This window comes from Loxodonta africana, chromosome 3 (assembly GCF_030014295.1).
Source record: "Loxodonta africana isolate mLoxAfr1 chromosome 3, mLoxAfr1.hap2, whole genome shotgun sequence".
Lineage (NCBI taxonomy): Eukaryota > Metazoa > Chordata > Mammalia > Proboscidea > Elephantidae > Loxodonta > Loxodonta africana.
In genome coordinates, this window is record NC_087344.1 from 22,343,114 (window position 1) to 22,364,736 (window position 21,623).

Here is a 21,623-nt window from a genome sequence, read left to right on the forward strand (position 1 = left end):
TCCAACACCCTTTAATGATAAAAGTACTCAACAAAATAGGAATAGCAGGAAAATTCCTTAACTTGATAGAGAGCATTTATGAAAAGCCTACAGCTAACATCATACTAAATGGAGAAAGGCTGAGGGCTTTGCCCTAAAGATCAGGACCAAGACAAGGGACATCTGCTCTCAACACTGCTATGTAACATTATACTGAAAGTTCTAAATAGAGCAATTAGTCAAGAAAAAGAAATAAAAAGCATCCAAATTGGGAAGAAAGAAGTAAAACTACCCCTTTTTTGCAGACGACATGATCCTAAGTATAAAACCCAAAGAATTGACAAGAAAGCTATTAGCGCTAATAAATAAATTCAACACAATGGCAGGATACAAGGTCAAAACACAAAAAAGCAGAGTTTTTGTACATCAGCAACAATCTGAAAAACAAATTAAGGAAACAATTCCATTTGCATTACCATCTAAAAGAATAAAATAGCTAAGAAAAAATTTAACCAGAAAGGTGGAAGACTTGTACACTGAAAATATAAAACATTATTTAAAAAAAAAAAAAGTTAAAACCAAAAAAAAAAAAAAAACCTGCTGCCGTTGAGTCTATTCCTACTTATAGTAAACCTATAGTACAGAGCAGGAATACCCTGTAGTGTTTCCAAGGAGGGGCTGGTGGATTCAAATTGCAAGCCTTTTGGTTAGCAGCAGTAGCTCTTAGCCACTGCCCCACCAAAATGATCTAAATAAATGGAAAAACATTCTGCACTCACAGATCGGAAGCCTTACATTGTCAAGATGTCAATACAACCTAATCTACAGACTCAATGAAATATCCATCAAAATTCCAACAGTCTTCTTTGTAGAAATGAAAAAGCCAATCCTGAAATTTATATGGAACCACAAAGGGCTTCAAATAGCCAAAGAAATCTTGAAAAAGAATACAGTAGGAAGACTCATATCCCCTCATCTCAAAACATACTATAAAGTTGCAGTGATCGAAGCAGTCTGTGCTGGTATAATGATAGACCTATAGGCCAATGGAATAGACTTGAGAGTCCAGAGATAAGCACAACATCAATGGTCAATTAATCTTTGACAAGAGCGGTAAATTCACTAAATGTGGAAGAATTTCTTCTTCAATAAACAGTGCTGGGACAACTAGATTTCCACACGCAAAAGAATGAAGCTAGACCAGTACCTAATACCATACATGAAAATTAACTCAAGATGTATCAAGGACCTAAAAATATGAGAACTAAAACTAAACAACACTTAGAAGACATAAGGACGATGCTTTGAGATCTAATTTTTAACCCAGGAGTCTTAGATATAACATCCAAAGCACAAGCAACAAAAGACAAAATAAATAAATGTATCTCATCAAAATTAAAAACTTCTGTACATGAAATGACTTAATTAACAAAGTGAACAGACAACCAACAAACTGGGAGAAAAATTTTGGAATGATATATCTGATAAGGGTTTAATATCCAAAATATATGAAGTACACCTGCAGTTTTACAAGAAAAAGACTAACAGTCCAATCTAAAAATTGACAAAGGACTTGAATAGACATTCCACTAAAGAGGATATACAAATGGCCAAAAAGCACATGAAAAGATACTTAACTTCATCAGCCATTGTTGTTGTTATTAGATGTCTTTGAGACAGTTCCAACTCATACCAAACCCTATGTACAACAGAAGGATACACTGCCCCGTCCTGTGCCATCCTCACAATCGTTGTTATGCTTGAACCCATTGTTGCAGCCGCTGTGTCAATTCAGCTCGCCAAGGGTCTTCCTCTTTTTCACTGACTCTCTACTTTACCAAGCATGATGTCCTTCCCCAGGGACTGGTCCCTCCTGATAACATGTCCAAAGTATGAGAGGAAGTCTTGCCATCCTCACTTCTGAGGAACGATGTAGCTGTATTTCTTCCAAGGCAGGCTTGTGCATTCTTCTGGAAGTCCATGGCATATTCAGCATTTTTCACCAACACCATAATTCAAAGGCATCCATTCTTCAGTCTTCTGTATTCATTGTCCAGCTTTTCCATGCACATGAGGTGTTTGAAAATATCATGGCTTGGGTCAGGCACACCTTAGTCCTTAAAGCGACATCTTTTCTTTTTAACACTTTAAAGAGGTCTTTTGCAGCAGATTTTCCCAATGCAATATGTCCTTTGATTTCCTGACTGCTGCTTCCATGGGCATTGATTGATTCTGGATCCAAGTGAAATGAAATCCTTGACAATGTCAATCTTTTCTCTATCATGATATTGCTTACTGGTTCAGCTGTGAGGATTTTTGTTTTCTTTATGTTGTGTTGTAATCCATGCTGAAGGCTGTAGTCTTTGATCATCATCAGTAAGTGCTTCAAATCCTCCCTGCTTTCAGCAAGAAAGGTTGTGTCAACTACATATCACAAGTTGTTAATGAGTCTTCCTCCAATCCTGATGCCACATTCTCCTTCATATAGTCCAGCTTCTCGGATTATTTGCTCATCGTACAGATTGAATACGTATGATAAAAAGATATAACCCTGAAGCACACCTTTTGTGATGTTAAACCACCCAATATCCCGTTGCTCTGTTTAAATGACTGCCTCCTGGTCTCTGTACAGGTTCAACATAAGAACAATTAAGTGTTCTGGAATTTCCATTCGTAATAATGTTATCCATAATTTGTTATGATCCACACAGTCAAATGCCTTTGCATAGTCAAAAAGACACAGGTAAACATCTTTCTGGTATTCTCTGCTTTCAGCCAAGATTCATCTGACATCAGCAATGATATCGCTGGTTCCTGTCCTCTTCTGAATCCAGCTTGAACTTCTGGCAGTCTCCTGTAGATGTACTGCTGCAACCTCTTTTGAATGATCTTCAACAAAATTTTACTTGTGTATGATATTAGTGATATTGTTCAATAATGTCCACATTCTGAACATATACTAGAAAAATAAGAGCCATTACATAAACAGATATATGCACACCCATGTTCATTGCAGCACTGTTTACAATAGCAAAAAGATGGAAGCAACCAAGGTGCCCATCAAAAGATGAATGGATAAATTATGGTATATTCACACAATGGAATACTACGCATTGATAAAGAACAGTAATGAATCATTTCATAACATGAAGGAATCTGAAAGGCATTATGCTGAGTGAAATTAGTTGCAAAAGGACAAATATTGTATGAGACCACTATTATAAGAACTCCACACAAAGTTTAAACAGAGAAGAAAATATTCTTTGATGGTTAAGAGAGTGGGAGGGAGGGAGAGGGGTATTCACTAATTGGATAGTAGATGAGAACTATTTTAGGTAAAGGGAAAGACAAGACAATACAAGAGAGGTCAGCACAACTAGACTAAACCAAAATCAAAGCAGTTTCCTGAATAAACCAAACCCTTCGATGGACAGTGTAGCAGGGGTCGGGGGGCTGGGGACCATGGTTTCAGGAGACATCTAGTTAAATTTGCACTATAAAATCTATTAAGAAAACATTCTGCATCCCACTTTGGTTAGTGGCATCTGGGGTCTTAAATGCTAGCAAGCGGCCATCTAAGATGTATCCATTGGTCTCAACTCACCTGGAGCAAAGGAAAATGAAGGATACCAAAGACAGAAGGTAATTATGAGCCCAAGAGACAGAAACGGCCACATAAATCAGTGACTACATCAGCCTGCGACCAGAGGAACTAGATGGCACCTGGTTACATCTGATGATTGCCCTGACAGGGAACACAACAGAGAACCCCTGAAGGAGCAGGAGAGTAGTGGGATGCAGACCTCAAATTCTCACAGAAAGACCAGACTTAATCATCTGAGAGTAGAAGGACCCCAGAGGTCATGGTCCCCAGACCTTCTGTTAGCCCAAGACTGGAACCTTTCCCAAAGCCAACTCTTCAGACAGGGATTGGACTGGACTACAAGATAAAAAATGATACTGCTGAGGAGTGAGCTTCTTGGGTCAAGTAGACACTTGAGACTATGTGGCAGCTCTTGTCTGGAGGGGAAATGAGAAGGCAGAGGGGGACAGAAGCTGACTGAATGGACATGGAAATAGAAGGTGGAGAGAAGAATTGTGCTGTCTCGTTAGGGGGACAGCAACTAGGAGTATATAGCAAGGTATACATAAATTTTTGTATGAGAGACTGACTTGATTTGTAAACTTTCATTTAAAGCACAATAATAAATAAATAGCAAGTGAAAAAAAAAGTTATGAGGCAATCAGAGAAATTTGAACACTGACTGGATATGTGATGATATAAAGAAAGTATTCTTCAAAAAAAAAAATTCTGCATTGTGTTGGATCATCTTTGTTTGGAATGGTACAAATATGTATCTTTCCAGTCAGTTGGCCAGGTAGCTGTCTTCTATATTTCTTGACATAGAGAGTGAGCACCTCCAGTGCTGCATCCCTTTGTTGAAACATCTCAATTTGTATTCCTGGACCCTTGTTTTTTGCCAATGCCTCCAGTGAAGGCCTGGACTGCTTCCTTCAATACCATTGGTTCTTGATCATATGGTACCTCCTGAGATGGTTGAACATCAGCCAATTCCTTTTAGTATAGTGACTCTGTGTATCCCTTTCATCTGCTTTTGATATTTCCTGCATCGTTCAGTATTTTGTCCATTAAAAAAAAAAAAAACCCACTGCCATCAAGTCAAATCTGACTCATAGCAACCTTATAGGACAGAGTAGAACTGCTCCGTAGAGTTTACAAGGAGTGCCTTGCAAATTCAAACTGCTGAAGTCTTGGTTAGCAGCCATACCACTTAACCACTACACCACCAGGGTTTCCATTTTGTCCATAAAAAAAAAAATTTTTTTTTTTTTTTATGGCCATAGAATCCTTTAAAATTGCAACTCAAGGCTTGATTTTTTTCTTCAGTTCTTTCAGCTTGAGAAATGCTGAGCATGTTCTTAATAACACACACACACACACAAAATCCCATTGTTGTCAAGTTAAATCCAGCTCATAGAGATACCATGCGACAGAATAGAACTGCTCCACAGGGTTTCCAAACCTGTAAATCTTTACAAGTACACACTGCCACATCTTTATTCTGCAGAACAGCTGTTGGGTTTGAACCGTTGACCTTTCAGTTAGCAGCCAAGCACTTTAACCAGTGTACCAAAAGGGCTTAATAGCAAATAACCAAAAAAAAAAAAGCCAAACCCATCATTGTCAAGTTGATTCCTACTCATAGCTACCCTAAAAGAAGTAGTAGAACTGACTTGTAACATAAAAGACAGAGTAGAACTGACCCATAGCCTAAAACACAGAATAGAACTGCCCTATAGGGTTTCCAAGTAGCAGCCAGTGGATTCGAACTGCCAAACCTATTTGTTTAGCAGACTTAATGCATAGCCACTGCACCACCAGGGCTCCTCCCATTAGCCAATGTGGTTGTTGTTAGGTGCCGTCGAGTTGGTTCTGATTCATAGGAACCCTATGCACAACAGAACAAAACATTGCCTGGTCCTGAGCCATCCTTACAATCGTTGTTATGCTTGAGCTCATTGGTGTCAATCCACCTTGTTGAGGGTCTTCCTCTTTTCCGCTGACCCTGTACTCTGCCAAGCATGATGTCCTTCTCCAGGGACTGATCCCTCCTGACAACATGTCCAAAGTATGTAAGATGCAGTCTTGCCATCTTTGCTTCTAAGGAGCATTCTGGTTGTGCTTCCTCCAAGACAGATTTGATCGTTCTTCTGGCAGTCCATGGTATATTCGATATTCTTCACCAACACCACAATTCAAAGGCATCAATTCTTCTTTGTTCTTCCTTATTCATTATCCAGCTTTCACATGCATATGATGAGATTGAAAATACCATGGCTTGGATCAGGCGCACCTTAGTCTTCAAGGTGACATCTTTGCTCTTCAACGCTTTAAAGAGGTCCTTTGCAGCAGATTTGCCCAATGCAATGTATCTTTTGATTTCTTGACTGCTGCTTCCATGGCTGTTGATTGTGGATCCAAGTGAAATGAAATCCGTGACAACTTCAATCTTTTCTCCGCTTATCATGATATTCCTCATTGGTCCAGTTGTGAGGATTTTTGTTTTCTTTCTGTTGAGGTGCAATCCATATTGGAGGCTGTGGTCATTGATTTTCATTAGTAAGTCCTTCAAGTCCTCTTCACTTTTAGCAAGCATGGTTGTGTCATCTGCATAACGGAGGTTGTTGGTGAGTTTTCCTCCCATCCTGATGCCCCATTCTTCTTCATATAGTCCAGCTTCTCAGATTATTTGCTCAGCATTCAGATTGAATACCCACGGTGAAAGAATACAACCCCGACGCACACCTTTCCTGACTTTAAACCAATCAGTATCCCTCATTCTGTCTGAACAACTGCCTCTTAATCCATGTAAAGGTTCTTCATGAGCACAGTTAAGTGTTCTGGAATTCCCATTCTTCACAATGTTATGCATAATTTATTATGATTCACACAGTCGAATGCCTTTGCATAGTCAATAAAACACAGGTAAACATCCTTCTGGTGTTCTCTGCTTTCAGCCAGGATCCATCTGACATCAGCAATGATATCCCTGGTTCCACGTGCTCTTCTGAAACTGACCTGAATTTCTGGCAGTTGCCTGTACATATACTGCTCCAGCCATTTTTGAATGATCTTCAGTAAAATTTTGCTTGCGTTTGATATTAGTACTATTGTCCTATAATTTCCACATTTCGTTGGATCACCTTTCTTGGGAATAGGCATAAATATGGATCTCTTCCAGTCAGTTGGCCAGGAAGCTGTCTTCCATACTTCTTGGCATAGATGAGTGTGCACCTCCAGTGCTGCATTTGTTTGTTGAAACATCTCAATTGATATTTCATCAATTCCTGGAGCCTTGTTTTTTGCCAATGCCTTCAGAGCAGCTTGGACTTCTTCCTTCAGTACCATCGGTTCCTGATCATATGCCTGCCACCTCTTGAAATGGTTGAACATCGACTAATTCCTTTTAGTATAATGACTCTGTGTATTCCTACCATCTTCTTTAGATGCTTCCTGAGTCATTTAATAATTTCCCCATAGAATCCTTCACTATTGCAACTCTAGGGTTGAATTTTTTCTTCAGTTCTTTCAGCTTGAGAAACACCGAGCGTGTTCTTCCCTTTTGGTTTTCCATTTCCAGCTCTTTGCACATGTCATCATAATACTTTACTTTGTCTTCTGGAGCTGCCCTTTGAAATCTCTTTGGTTCTTTTACTTCATCAATTCTTTCTTTTGCTTTAGCTGCTCATCATTTGAGAGCAAGTTTCAGAGTCTCCTCTGACATCCACCTTGGTCTTTTCTTTCTTTCCTGTCTTTTCTAGTGACCTCTTGTTTTCTTCATGTCTGATGTCCTTGATGTCATTCCACAACTCATCTGGTCTTCGGTCACTAGTGTTCAATGTGTCAAATCTATTCTTCAGATGGTCTCTAAATTCAGGTGGTATATACTCAAGGTCATATTTTGGCTCTTGTGAACTTGCTCTGATTTTTTTTCAGTTTCCGCTTGAACTTGCATATGAGCAATTGTTGGTCTGTTCCACAGTTGGCCCCTGGCCTTGTTCTGACTGATGATATTGAGCTTTTCCATTGTCTTTTTCCACAGATGTAGTCAATTTGATTTTTGTGTGCTCCATCTGGTGAAGTCCATGTGTATAGCTGTCTTTTCTGTTGGTAAAAGAAGGTATTTGCAATGAAGAAGTCGTTGGTCTTGCAAAAGTCTATCATTTGATCTTAAGCATTGTTTCTATCACCAAAGCCGTATTTTCCAACTACTGATCCTTCTTCTTTGTTTCCAACTTTTGCATTCCAACTGCCAGTAATTATCAATGCATCTTGATTGCATGTTTGATCAATTTCAGACTGCAGCAGATGATAAAAATCTTCTATTTCTTCATCTTTGTCCCTCGTGGTTGATGCGCAAATTTGAATAATAGTCATATTACCTGGGCTTCCTTGTAGGCGTATGGATATTATCCTATTACTGACAGCGTTGTACTTCAGGATAGATCTTGAAACATTGTTTTTGACAATGAATGCAACACCATTCCTCTTCAAGTTGTCATCCCCTGCATAGTAGACTATACGATTGTCCAATTCAAAATGGCCAATACCAGTCCATTTCAGCTCACTAATGCCTAGGATATTGATGTTTATGTGTTCCATTTCATTTTTGATGATTTCTGATTTACCTTGAATCATACTTGATACATTCCAGATTCCAATTCTCAATGGATGCTTGCAGCTGTATCTTCTCATCAGCCAATGAAGGTCCCAAAAGCTTTACTCCATCTGCATCATTAAGGTTGATTCTGCTTTGAGGAGGCAGCTCTTCCCCAGTCATCTTTTGAGTCCCTTCCAGCCTGGGGGGCTCATCTTCCAGCACTATATCAGACAATGTTCCACTGCTATTCATAAGGTTTTCACTAGCTAATGTTTTTCAGAAGTAGACTGCTGGGTCCTTCTTCCTAGCCTGTCTTAGTCTGGAAGCTCAGCTGAAACCTGTCCTCCATGGGTGACCCTGCTGGTATCTGAATACCAGTGGCACAGCTTCAAGCATCACAGCAACACGCAAGCCCCTACAGTACCACAAGCTGACAGGTACGTGGGGGCATTATCCAATAGTGACATGCAAATCAAAACCACATAACATACCACTATACCCTGACAAGACTAGGAATTAAAAAAGAAAAACATGACGGTGATGTGGAGAAATTGAAACACTCATCCATCACTGGTGGGAAGGCAAAATTGTTCAGCCACTATGGAAAACAGTTTGGTGATTCCTCAGAAATATAGACATAGAACTACTATGTTGTTGTTGTTAGGTTCCATCGAGTTGGTTCTGACTTATAGTAACCCTATGAATAACAGAACAAAACACTGTCCGGTCCTGAACCATCTTTACACTCCTTGTTATGCTTGAGCCCGTTGTTGCAGCCACTGTATCAATCCACCTCGTATTCCTTCTAGTATTTTCTCTCCCCACTATGCCTGCACAGCCACCATCTTGCTGCCCAAATCGCATATAAGCTTTGCTTCCCTATAGCTCAGGGAGTCAAATCTGAGGAACTTCCAACCGGCTCCTTGCTCTGCGCATTGCAATAAGGTTACTTTCTTTCTCTCAAAGGCCACTGTTCAGATTATTGGCAGGTCTGAGCGTGCTGGAGAGAGCTCACCTTCTAGGGTTCAGCATAACTATAAATCAAAACCAACTTGATGGCACCTAACAACAATAACAACAATTACAAACACATGACAACCTACATTTATTCTCCATGTTAAAATTTATCACTTAGGGCTTAATCAAGAAAAAGGAAAACACACTAGTAATTTTAATGAAGATCATTTAAAATAAAATAAAAAAATAGTGGTAAATAGATATTGAAAGGCTGAAAGGCATTGATAAAAGAAAAGGGTAACAGAGCTAGTACCTAAAGTGGCCATGCCAAAGGATAAGGAATATAGTGAAAAAAATCTTGGCTTATTGGAGAGTGCTGATTGTTATAGACAAATACTAGAAGAACACTGTAAGAAAGTCTGATGGAAAATCAGAGCAGTAATGGGAGAATTTCTACTCCAGTATCACAAATTATAATATACAAAGATGAGTTTGGAGCAGAGAGACAAGAGCATAATATGCAGCACATATGACCAGCTCTGTGGTATAAAAGAGAAGATATTTGGATAAATATTACCAGGCACATTGAGAAAAATCACATTGCCTGAAGTTCATTCATATCTCCCCCCTTGTAAGCTCTGATGGCTTTAAAATCTTCAGTATCTGCTCATGAGGAATAAAGGCTCCAAGGCATATTAGTCATCATTGAACAATGGTCTCGCATAGATCAGTAGTCTCCAACCTTGGCTGCCCACTGGTGCCTCCTGGGGTGTTTGAAAATTCTTCTGGCTCAACACATACCTCAGGCTAAATAAATCAGAATCTCTGGTGTGGCAACTCAGGCATGAGTATCTTTACAGTTCACAAGATGATTCCAATATGAACATAAGTTTGAGAACTAATAACAAGCATTATACACCTAAACTGCATAAATAAATAAGATAGATATAGATGTTGTATTGACAATAGGCATAATATGTGGAAAGGGTGCTGGATTATATTTTTTATTTTTAAAAAGTTGTGCATTTCACCAGGATGCCTGTGTCACAGATGGCAAATACAGACAGTCCCATAGGTGTTACAGGACTCAATTGGGCACATATTATGATTTACCACGGATTCTGGAATGCCCACAAATTTCCCCAAAAAATGGGCCAAATAAATAATATTCTGATATAAAACATCAAGTAGAATGAAAGCTATGAGAGCTACAAAAAAATATGTGACCAAAGGAGCATGGTTTGGAGCTCCTCATGTTTGGTTTTCTGCCTATTCTAATCCATAGACCAAAAAAGATGGCACAGGTATTGAATTATCCTCGTTGTCTGAGGAGCCTCTGCAGGGTCTTCTTGATATCCCTGTTCCTCAGACTGTAGATGAAGGGGTCAACATGGGGGTGACCACAGAGTACATCACTGAGGCCGCTGCACCACTCCTGAGAGAAGGTGAGACAGCTGAACTCAGGTACACTCCAATAGCTGTGCCATAAAATAAACAAACAACTGACAGGTGAGAGCCACAGGTAGAAAAGACTTTATACTTCCCACGTAATGATGGGACTCTCAGAATGGAGGAAACAATTCGAGTATAAGAGAAAAGGATTGCTGAGACTGGAACACCACCAAAGATGGAACCAATAAAATACACTAGTATGTTTTTGGTGGTGGTATCAGAACAGGCAAGGTTAATGAGTTGAGAAGGGTCACAGAAAAAATGAGGAATTTCAGCTTCCATGCAGAAGGTGAGTTGTGACACAATCAAGCAGTGCAGCTGGGAGTCCAAAAGGCTGAGAAAAAAAAGACACTAAAACTAGCAAGCCACAGAAGTGGGAATTCATGATCGCTGGGTAGTGAAGTGGGTGACAAATGGCCACAAACCAGTCATAGGCCATCACCGTCAGAAGTAGATTGTCCATACATAGAAAAAAAACTAAAAAAAGACAACTGAATCAGGCAGCTGACGTAGGAAATGATTCTGTGGTGTGTATGGATATTCGTAAGCATATTTGGGATTGTAAAAAAAGACAACTGAATCAGGCAGCTGACGCAGGAAATGATTCTGTGGTGTGTATGGATATTCGTAAGCATATTTGGGATTGTAGCAGAGGTAAAATCAATGTCAGCCAAGGACAGGCTAGAGAGGAAGAAGTACATAGTGGTGTGCAGGTTGAGGTCAGAGCTCACAGCCAGGATGGAGAGCATGTTCCCCAGCACTGTGAGCAGGTACAAGGACAGGAACATTGCAAAGAGGAGGGGCTGCAGTTTTGGATCCTCTGAAAGGCCCAGCAGAAGGAATTCAGAGAAACGTGTTTGATTCTCTGGGGCCATGTTGCAGAGGCACCTTAGGGAAAGTAAAGAAAGAGTGGTAAAAGGAAACAAGAATATATGCCCCCAGCCCTGTGTCTACACTTCAAATTCACGAATTTCACAAGTAAAGCATTCACACCTAAGACCATACACCCCTTTAGCAACACTTTTCGGTTGTGGCAAAACTATTCTTCCTAGAACTTTTTCACCATTAGTTTCTGTGCTATTCACCATTTTCTAAAGAAACCCACTTTAGAGACACTCAAGAATGTTGAAGAATGTTAGATGATCAAAGACATTTATAGGTAAATTCATAAACACAGTAAAACAATTAACTTTAGAATAAAGACTTCAACAAACACATAGCACATGAAGAGATCAAAGGAATACCAAAAACTTCCCAACACAGAAAAGTCCAGGACCAGACAGCTTCACTGGGGAATTCTACCAAACATTTAGAGAACATGTGATGCCAATCCTTAAGTTTTCCAAAAAATAATAGAGGGGAGAACTCTCCCTAACTCATTCTATGAGTGTAGCATTGCCCTGGTTCCAAAACCAGACAAAGATTTCACAAGGGAACTATAGACCAATATCTCTGACAAATATGGACGCAAAAATCCCCAACAAAGTACTAGCAAACTGAATCCCTAAGCATACTAAAATGACTATATACACCATGTTCAAGCAGGATTTATCCCAGGAATACAAGATGGTTTCAACATTAGAAAATCAGTCAGTGGAATTCACTGCAACAGTAGAACAAAGGCAAAGAGCTACATAATCATCTCATTTGAGGCAACACCCGCTCCCACCATTGCTTTTCAGTATTGTACTGGGAGTGCTAACTGGAGGAATTAGGCAAGAAAAAGAAACAAAAGGCATCCAGATTGGGAAAGAAGTGAATCTATCCATTTTTGCAGACAGCTGGACCCCAGGTTAAGAACAAGATCCCTTCTTAAGTGTGTCTTTAAGGTGAATTTGTAGCTAAGTCGGAACAGGTGGGTATGGTTCTTATTTAGCCTTACTTTAGTGCAATAAATGTCTAGAAGCCTTTTCCATGATTTAAAAACTGCACTTTCAGAAAGTGAAGTTGGTTGTGATGAAGAATTTGTTGTGATTAGGGATTGTATCAGTTGTTTCAAAGTGAGGACAAATTTACATAACATTAAAGGGCAAGAAAGAGTTATCTGTAACTTGGATGTTCATAACTCAGAGACCTTCCATACCCTAAAGAATCCACAATAAATGAATTCAGCACACTATAAACATACTATAACTATAAACATTACTGAGAGAAGTTAAAAAATCATCCAAATAGAAGAACATTCCATGTTCATGGATCAGAAGACTTCACCTTTGCCAAGATTTCAATACTACGTAAAGCAATCTATAGATTCAACATAATATTCATCAAAATTCCAACACCTTTCTATGCAGAAATGAAAAAGCCAGTTCTCAACCAGATGGATCGACACAGTGGCTGCAACAATGGGCTCAAACATAACAATGATCATGAGGATGGTACAGGACTAGGCAGTGTTTCCTTCTGTTAAATATAGGGCCACTATGAGTTCTAACTGACTCGACGGCACCTAACAACAACAGAACTCAATCCTGGTTAATCATTGTAATTACCCTTGGATTCTTAAAGATATATTGATGCACTTGCCACATTCAAAAACAAGTTAAATCGGAATCCCTACACATAAGTTTATTGGTGATCCTAATGTACAGCAAGTGTTGTGAATCACTGCCATTCACTTAGTAATTGCTCCATTAAGGTTAGCTACTATTATTATCATTAATATCCGATCTACATAATAAATACGTAGACATGTAATAGTATTTGCTTCAGAACTCATATTTTATAGACATTTAAAATATTACCAATAATATTTAAGTTTCCTCCTATTTCTGCATGATCCCATTCCCCAGCATATCCGTTTACCCAAGGGCAACCACTGTTCTTGAATTTGGTGGGAACATTTACCTGACAATGTTTTCATAATGTTAGGATTGGTTTATATATCCATAGCGTTTTCTCAAAAATTTGCAAAAATAATATCATGCTACACACATTTCCCCCAAAATGCTGGCATTTACCACAGCATGGTGTTTAAGTCTCTCTGTGAAGCTCATACATTTAGTTAAAATCTAGTTTAACTAATGCACAGCATTCCCTGGGGGATGAATTCTATTTTTCAATTTCTTATTATGACACTTCTATGTAAATCTTGGGCTTCTCTCTATTCACATAAGTGAGAATTTCTATAAGATATATGAATGAAGGATACTCGTTTGAGTTGGAGCTATCAATGTGTGTTCAATTTTACTATTACTGGTAATTGTCAACATTTGCTTTCCCAATAGAAAAAAATGAGCTTCATGATCTCATTGTCAAGGTCTCTACAATCACAAATATCCCTGAAGTCCATCTAGTAAGAGTAATCATTTCATGATAGGTTGATATGTCAGCGGAAAAGAGGAAGACCCTCAACGAGGTGGATTGACACAGTGGCTGCAACAATGGGCTCAAGGATAACAACGATTGTAAGGATGGCGCAGGACCAGGCAGTGTTTCGTTCTCTTGCGCATAGGGTCGCTGTGACTTGGAACTGACTCGACGGCACCTAGCAACAACAACAACAGAGGGAGTAATATTTCCATATCTCAGATTTCCAGTGTGGGCTGTAAAATAAATTACTACTCATAGAAAACCCTGTGATCCACATTATTCATGCTAGAAAGATCCCTAGAAACCACTGCCTCATTCAGCTAATTCACAGATAAACTCACTGAATCCCAGGAGGGAGAACTGATGCTTCCGTCTCTGTTTGCTCATCTTGAACCAAGTAGGAGTGAGAAGAAAAGCTTTTCTATTCTGGTGGAGGGGGCAGAGCCTGGCATGGGAATCAGGAGAACAAGGTCTAGGTCCCATATATTTCATCCCCTGGATGTCTGGCACTTAATGTATATTCAATTATGGCTTTTGAATCAGAGTTTGAATCTTTATTGGAATAGCGGGTTTATTTATGAAAAACAATGCCATGAAAGGTGCCATCATTTTATTTTCAATTATATGACAGAGAGATTGAAGTCTATCTTATCTCGAGGACTTGAGCATGAGTGAATTGAAATCCTCAAATGCATCTCAGCCCACACAATCTCCTCACCCTCTTTTTCTGTTTTCTTTTTATGAAAATCTATAAAATTATTAAACATGATGTTATATATCCTATTAAATGAAAAAAAAAAAAAAAACCCAAATATGTCACATAGAAAATCATGACAGACACACACAAGCCCTATTTTCACTTATTTCTTTACCCAGGCAACGAGACTCCATTCACAGGGCATTTTTAACCTGTCAACCTAACCTGCCATTTATCTTCTCTGGAGACTCCAGATGGAGAGCTTGAAGTGAGATAACCAAGCCTCATCCGTCTCTCCTCCTTCTGGACATCCTAAAAGTGATGAAAGCACAAGCAGAAAAGAAACGAGTGTGTGAAGGACATATTGAGTACACTTTGTGCCTGTGAACTAAAAAAGGATAATCAATATATTTAACAGATATTTTGTATTGGTGTCCTTTGTTGTGCCAAAAACGATGTAGGCTCTAGGGCAGAAGAAATTAATGAGATTCTGTCATTTCCCTGCCATCACTCCGCCTGGGGAGGCCCAAGTAGAGAAACAGCAGATGTGTTGACAGGTTGGAATATTGGCTAGGTGCCCTGTGAATGGAGTCTTGCTGCCCAGATTCAAACCTGGATTCACCCCTTTTGACCCCAAAACTTAGTTAAAATGCATTCCTCATCTATAACAATAATCTACACATTTATATCTTGGAGGTGATTGTGCAGATCAAATGGAAAAAGCGACCTAACAAGGAGCTCAGAGCCTAGAACTAGGAAAACCCTCAAGAGTTTGGTGACACTATGGCTACTGTCATCAGCAACATTATCACCATCCTCAGCCTCATGAACATTAAGGAGTGCTTAAAAAAAAAAAAAATTTTTTTTTTTTTTTTAGGGGACTGTTTAGGATCCCTGGGTGGTGCAAACAATTAAGCACTAGGTTGGTGGTTCCAACCCACCCAGAGGTGCGTGCCTAAAAAGAAAAGCATTTTGATCTGCTTTTAAAGGTCACAGCCATGAAAACCTTACGGAGCGCATTCTGCTCTGCAGTATACCGGGTTGCCATGAGTTGGAATCAACTCCACTGGCAACCGTTTTTTGTTTTTATTTTTCTAAGGGACAGTTTACAAAAAAAAAAAAAAAACACTAGTTACTGTCCAGTCAACTCCCACTCACGAAGACCTCATGTGTACTAGAGTAGAACTGTGCTCCAGGGGGTTCATTAGTTAGTCTTCTGGATGTAGATCTAAAGGTCTCTTCCAAAGTATGTCTGGGTGGACTTGAACTTTGACCTTCCCATTAGCAGCTTAGGAAATTAACCATTTACACCACCCAGGGACTCCAGGGGACAGTTTAGAGGGTCTTGATTCCTACTCTGGTGAGAGCAAGGCCTGTTGAAGCTAGAAATGGTGAGGGAGAGTAGAACTCTGAAAGACAGTCTTTAGACCTCCACCAGTACAAAGGACTTAAATTTCATAGACCTCTTCACTGAAACTTTTCATTCCGGACCTTCTTTCTTGCTACCCTGACTGTCCTCTTGGTCCTGATGATGAAATCAATGCTCTAGTCAGTCCCTCCTGCCTTCCTGTCTCCCTCAGCATTCACTGGGTTGTGTGATGTCTCCACTGAGACATGGCCAAGGAGTGCGGATCCATTGCTCCTCCTGTCCCTGGTGGGGGATAAGGGCTGAAGCTCCTTCCTCAGAACTGGCAGGAAGACAGACTCGGGCATGGGCCTTCTGATGTGGATGACCACTCTGGGAGGAAAGGCACACATTTGTAGCCTGCTGGACTGGGGTGCACACTTTGAAGGGCTAGAGACACAGGTTAATACTTTATAGTCGCTTATATTCAAGGCCACAATTCACAAAGCTCATAATTATCCCAATTGATCTATATTATTCAAATCTCTGGAGGCTTGTTAATGGATGAGGGAGGAGAAAAGTGAATGTCCTGTAAGGGCAAGAGCCGTTCCTGATCTCAAGAGGAATCACAGCTGTACTTCTCACTTCCAACTTATAAATTAAAAAAAAAAAAAAAACTGCCATTGAGCCAATTCCGACTCATGGTGACCCCATGTGTTACAGGGTAGAACTATTCCCCACATCATTTGCTTGGCTCCAACCTTTATGGAAGCAGATCATCAGGACTTTCTTCCATGTTGCATCTGGGTGGGTTTGAACTGCCAACCTTTAGGTTACAGTAGTCAAGTGCAAACAATTTGTACCACTCAGGGATCTTAACATGAAATTTAGACTCTTTACTTTTTTAAAGAATCAAAGAGTGACTCTAACACCATCAAATACAGAGAATTAATCAAGTAATTTAGGGAAACTAGGGTTTCTATACCAAGAATCTGATACTATTTCCATATCTCATTTAAGATTTTTTGTCTCTAATGAGAACATCCTACTTTCATTCCTATAGCCTTTACTTGGGATTTAGGATTTTGTGCATTGGAGATTCATGTTTTTACTAATTTGAATAGTACCACCAGTTCCAGTTTTATTCTTTAATTGATATATGTTGGTAAATTACAAAACAAGAAATTTTTGCATACTTGTTTGGTAACATGATACTTTGTCTAAGTACTGCAGGGCTCATTACTAGAATGAGACCAAGGTGTTGCTCAGGGCTGTAGTCATCTCAAGCCTTGACTGGGACAGGATTCACTTCCAAGTCCACCTATGTGGTTGTAGCAGGAATCAGTTTCTCTCAGGTGATTGACCAGAAGTCTCCCTCGGTGTCTAGGCACAAGGGCTTCTCCATGAGGCAGCTCACAGCATGGCAGATGTCTTGATTCAAAGAGAGTCAGTAGGTGATGGACAGAATGTCATCAAGGCTTAAGTCAGTGTCTTTTTGCACTCTAATCTTGAAGGTGGCATTTCCTTAGTTTTAGCCATATTCTATTTTTTGAAACAAGTCACTAGGCCCTTCCCACACACATGGGGAGGGGATTTCACCACGGCATGAACAGCAGGATTTGTGTGTTATTAGGAGTCTTAGATACAACTCATCACATAGACCTTGCCCTCTGTCAGGTTGTTGGGCTCTATTGTTGTTGTTATTAGGTGCCATCCAGTCAGTTCCAATTCATAGTGACCCTGTGTACAACAGAACGAAACACTGTCTGGCCCTGCAACATCCTCACAATCCCTGTTATGCTTAAGCCCATTGTTGCTGCCACTATGTCAATCCTTCTCGTTAAGGGTCTTCCTTTTTTTCAATTACCCTGTACTTTTTGAAGCATGATGTTCCCATCTAGGGACTGATTCCTCCTGATAAAATGTCTGAAGCCTCTACATCCTTGCCTCTAAGCAGCATTTAGGCTGTACTTCTTCCAAGACAGATTTGTTCATTCTTTTGACAGACCATAGTATATTCAATATTCTTTGCAAACACCACAATTCAAAGACGTCGATTCTTAATCGATCTTCTTTACTCATTGTCCAGCTTTCATTTGCATATGAGGCAATTGAAAATACCATGGCTTCGGTCCTGTGCACCTTAGTCTTCAAGATGACAGCTTTGCTTTTTAACACTTTAAAGAGGTCTTTTGCAGCAGATTTGCCCAATGTAATACATCCTTTGGTTTCTTGACTGATGCTTCCATGGGTGTTATCTCTGGATTCAAGTAAAATGAAACTCTTGAAAACTTTACTTTTCTTCATTTATCATGATGTTGCATATTGATTCAGTTATGAGGATTTTTGTTTTCTTTATCTTGAGGTGCAATCCATACTGATGGTTATAGTCTTTGATCTTCATTAGTGTTTCAAGTCCTCTTCACTTTCAGGTTGTGTCATCTGCATAACACAGGTTGTTAATGAGTCTTCCTTCAATCCTGATGTCCCATTCTTTTTCATAGACTCCAGCTTCTTGGATAATTATCTCAGCATACAGATTAAATAAGTAAGGTGAAAGGATACAACCCTGACACATACCTACCCTGACTTTAAACCACGCAGTATTCCCTTGTTCTGTTCAAACAACCATCTCTTGATCTATGTACAGGTTCCTCATGAACACAATTGAGTATTCTGGAATTTCCATTATTTGCGATGTTATCCATAATTTGTTATGACCCACACAGTCGAATGCCTTTGCATAGTCAATAAAACACAGGTAAACATCTTTCTGGTATTCTCTGCTTTCAGCTAAGATCCATCTGACATCAGCAACATATTGCTCATTCTACAACCTCTTCTGAATTTCTGGTAGTTTCCTGTCAGTGCAGCTGCTTTTGAATGATCTTCAGCAAAATTTTACTTGCATGTAATATTAGATGATATTATTCGATAATTTCCAAATTTGATTGGATCACCTTTCTTTGGAACAGGCATAAATATGGATCTCTTCCAGTCGGTTGACCAAATTTCTTGGTATGGACAAGTAAGTACTTCCAATGCTATATCCATTTGTTGAAACATCTCAGTAGATATTTGATCAATTCCTGGAGCTTTGCTTTTCACCAATACCTTCAGTGCAGCTTGTACATTTCCCTTCAATACCTTTGGTTCTTGATTGTATGCTACCTCCATAAATGGCTGCACGTCAAACAATCTTTTTGGTACAGTGAGTCTGTGTATTCCTTCCATCTTGTTTTGATGATTCCTGTGTCATTTAATATTTTCCCCATAGAAACCTTCAATATTGCAACTCGAGGCTTGAATTTTTTCTTCAGTTCTTTCAGCTTGAGAAATGCCGAGCATACTCTTCCCTTTTCGATTTCTACCTCCAGGCCTTTGCATATGTTATAATTCTTTACTTAGTCTTCCGGAGCTGCCCTTTTACAGCTTCTGTTTAGCTTTTTTACTTCATTTTTTTCTGTTTGTTTTAGCTATTCCATGTTCAAGAGCAAGTTCCAGAGTCTCTTCTGACCTCCATTTTGGGCTTTTCTTTCTTTCCTGTGTTTTTAAGGACCTCTTGCTTTCTTCATGTATGATGTCCTTTATGTCATTCCACAACTCGTCTGCTTTTCAGTCATTAGTGGTCAACCTATCAAATCTATTTTTGAGATGGTCTCTAAATTCAGGTGGGATATACTCAAGGTCATACTCAGCTCTCGTGGACTTGTTCAAATTTCCTTCAGTTTCTACTTGAACTTGCATGTGAGCAATTGATGGTCTGTTCCACAGTGGGCACCTGGCCTTGTTCTGACTCATAATACTGAATTTTTCCATTGTCTCTTTCCACAGATGTAGTTGATTTGATTCTTGTGTATTCCATCTGGTGAAGACCAGGAATATAGTCACCATTTATGATGTTGAAAAAAGGAATACGCAATGAAAAAATCATTGGTCATGCAAAATCCTATATGCGATCTCTGGCATCTTTTCTATCACTAAGTCCATCTTTTCCACCTATCGATTCGTCATCTTTGTTTCCAACTTTCACATTCCAATCACCAGTAATAACCAGTGCATCCTGATTGCATGTTTGATCAATTTCATAATGCAGAAGTTGGTAAAAATCTTCAATTTCCTCAGCTTTAGTCTTAGTGGTGGGTGCCTAAATTTGAATAATAGTTGTATTAACTGGTCTTCCTGGTAGGCATATGGCTATTATCCTATCACTGACAGTGTTATACTTCAGGGTAGATCTTGAAATATTCTTCTTGATGATGAATGCAACGCCATTCCTCTTCAAGTTGCCATTCCCAGCATTTTAGACCTTATGACTATCTGTTCAAAATGGTCAGTATCACTCAATTTCAGCTCACTAGTGCCTAGGATATCGACATTTATCCCATCCATTTCATTTTTGACAACTTCCAATTTTCCTAGGTTCATACTTTTACATTCCACTTTCCAAATTTTTACTGGATGTTTGTAGCTGTTTCTTCTCATTTTGAGTCATACCACATCAGCAAATGAAGGTCTCAAAAGCTTGACTATATCCACATCACTGAAGTCCACTCTAATTTGAGGAGGCAGCTCTTCCCCAGTCGTATTTTGAGTGCCTTGAGCCTGAGGGGTTCATCTTCCAGCACTATATCAGACAATATCCTGCTGGTATTCATGAGGTTTTCATTGGCTTATTCTTTAACAAGTAGACCACCATGTCCTTCTTCCTACTCTGTCTTACTGTAGAAGCTCAGCTGAAACCTGTCCACCATATGTGACCCTGCTGGTATTTGAATACTGTTGGCATAGCTTCCAGTATCATAGCAACATGCAAGCCTCCACAGTACAACAAACTGAGAGACACATGGGGGTGTTGGGCTGTATGCCCAGAATGGACCTCCAACCCATCTCACCCCATCTTCTAAACAAAAATTCCCTATGGAAGAACTGACAGATGGGCAGATCTACCCCTGCATTGGGTACTTCTGCATACTCCACCATGCTGCTCATGGCCACACAACCATAATAAGCATCCTTGGTTTATCTCATATCAGCAGACCCTCTCCCTTGACATCAAGCCATGAAGCATCCATGCTGTGCCCAAATTCAACAAATATTCCCAGAAGCTTCTGATTTCTGCTTGACTAGAAAGGGCTCACTTCACTCCAGAATGTAATTTTCCTTTGGTTTCTTTGTGTTCACAATCCTTGAAACCTTTAATAAAATGTGCTTTTATCTTAGTATTGTCCCACTAGTAGGAATTGGAATCGACTCTACGGCAATGGGTTTTTGTGTGTTTTTTTTTTTTTTTTTGTAGACAAAGTGGAATGATGGTGTGCAACACTTTTCAAATCCTACCCATGTGGCCACCTGGGTGAGGCTTCTTTGTTCTAAAGAACTCAGAGATTGGCTTGTCATTAGCTGATATGAAGAAAATGTGAATATATACCCAATGACATTGAATACGGACACAATGAGGCTATTTACCTATGTGTGGATAAATGTCTGAGGGGGATTTAGGGAAGACCAAATGGCAGATGTGCAGAGGTGGATTGGAGAGGTAAAGGATAAGCATTGAGAGTTTTTAGCATCTTTGGAGAGTAGCAAAATTTAATATTAAACAGAGTATAAAGAGGGGATCAGTTTCTAGGGTCACTGCCAAAGCCGAATATGGAGGACAGGAGAGTGTGTCCCTGTGCTAAAAAGAGAGGTTTTC

General features: G+C 39.5%; 1 pseudogene; it reads right to left on the bottom strand.

The window, feature by feature from the left end:
• Window positions 1-10,399: 10,399 nt before the first annotated feature.
• On the bottom strand, window positions 10,400-12,444 carry LOC100665376 (putative gustatory receptor clone PTE01; annotated as a pseudogene).
• Window positions 12,445-21,623: the final 9,179 nt, after the last annotated feature.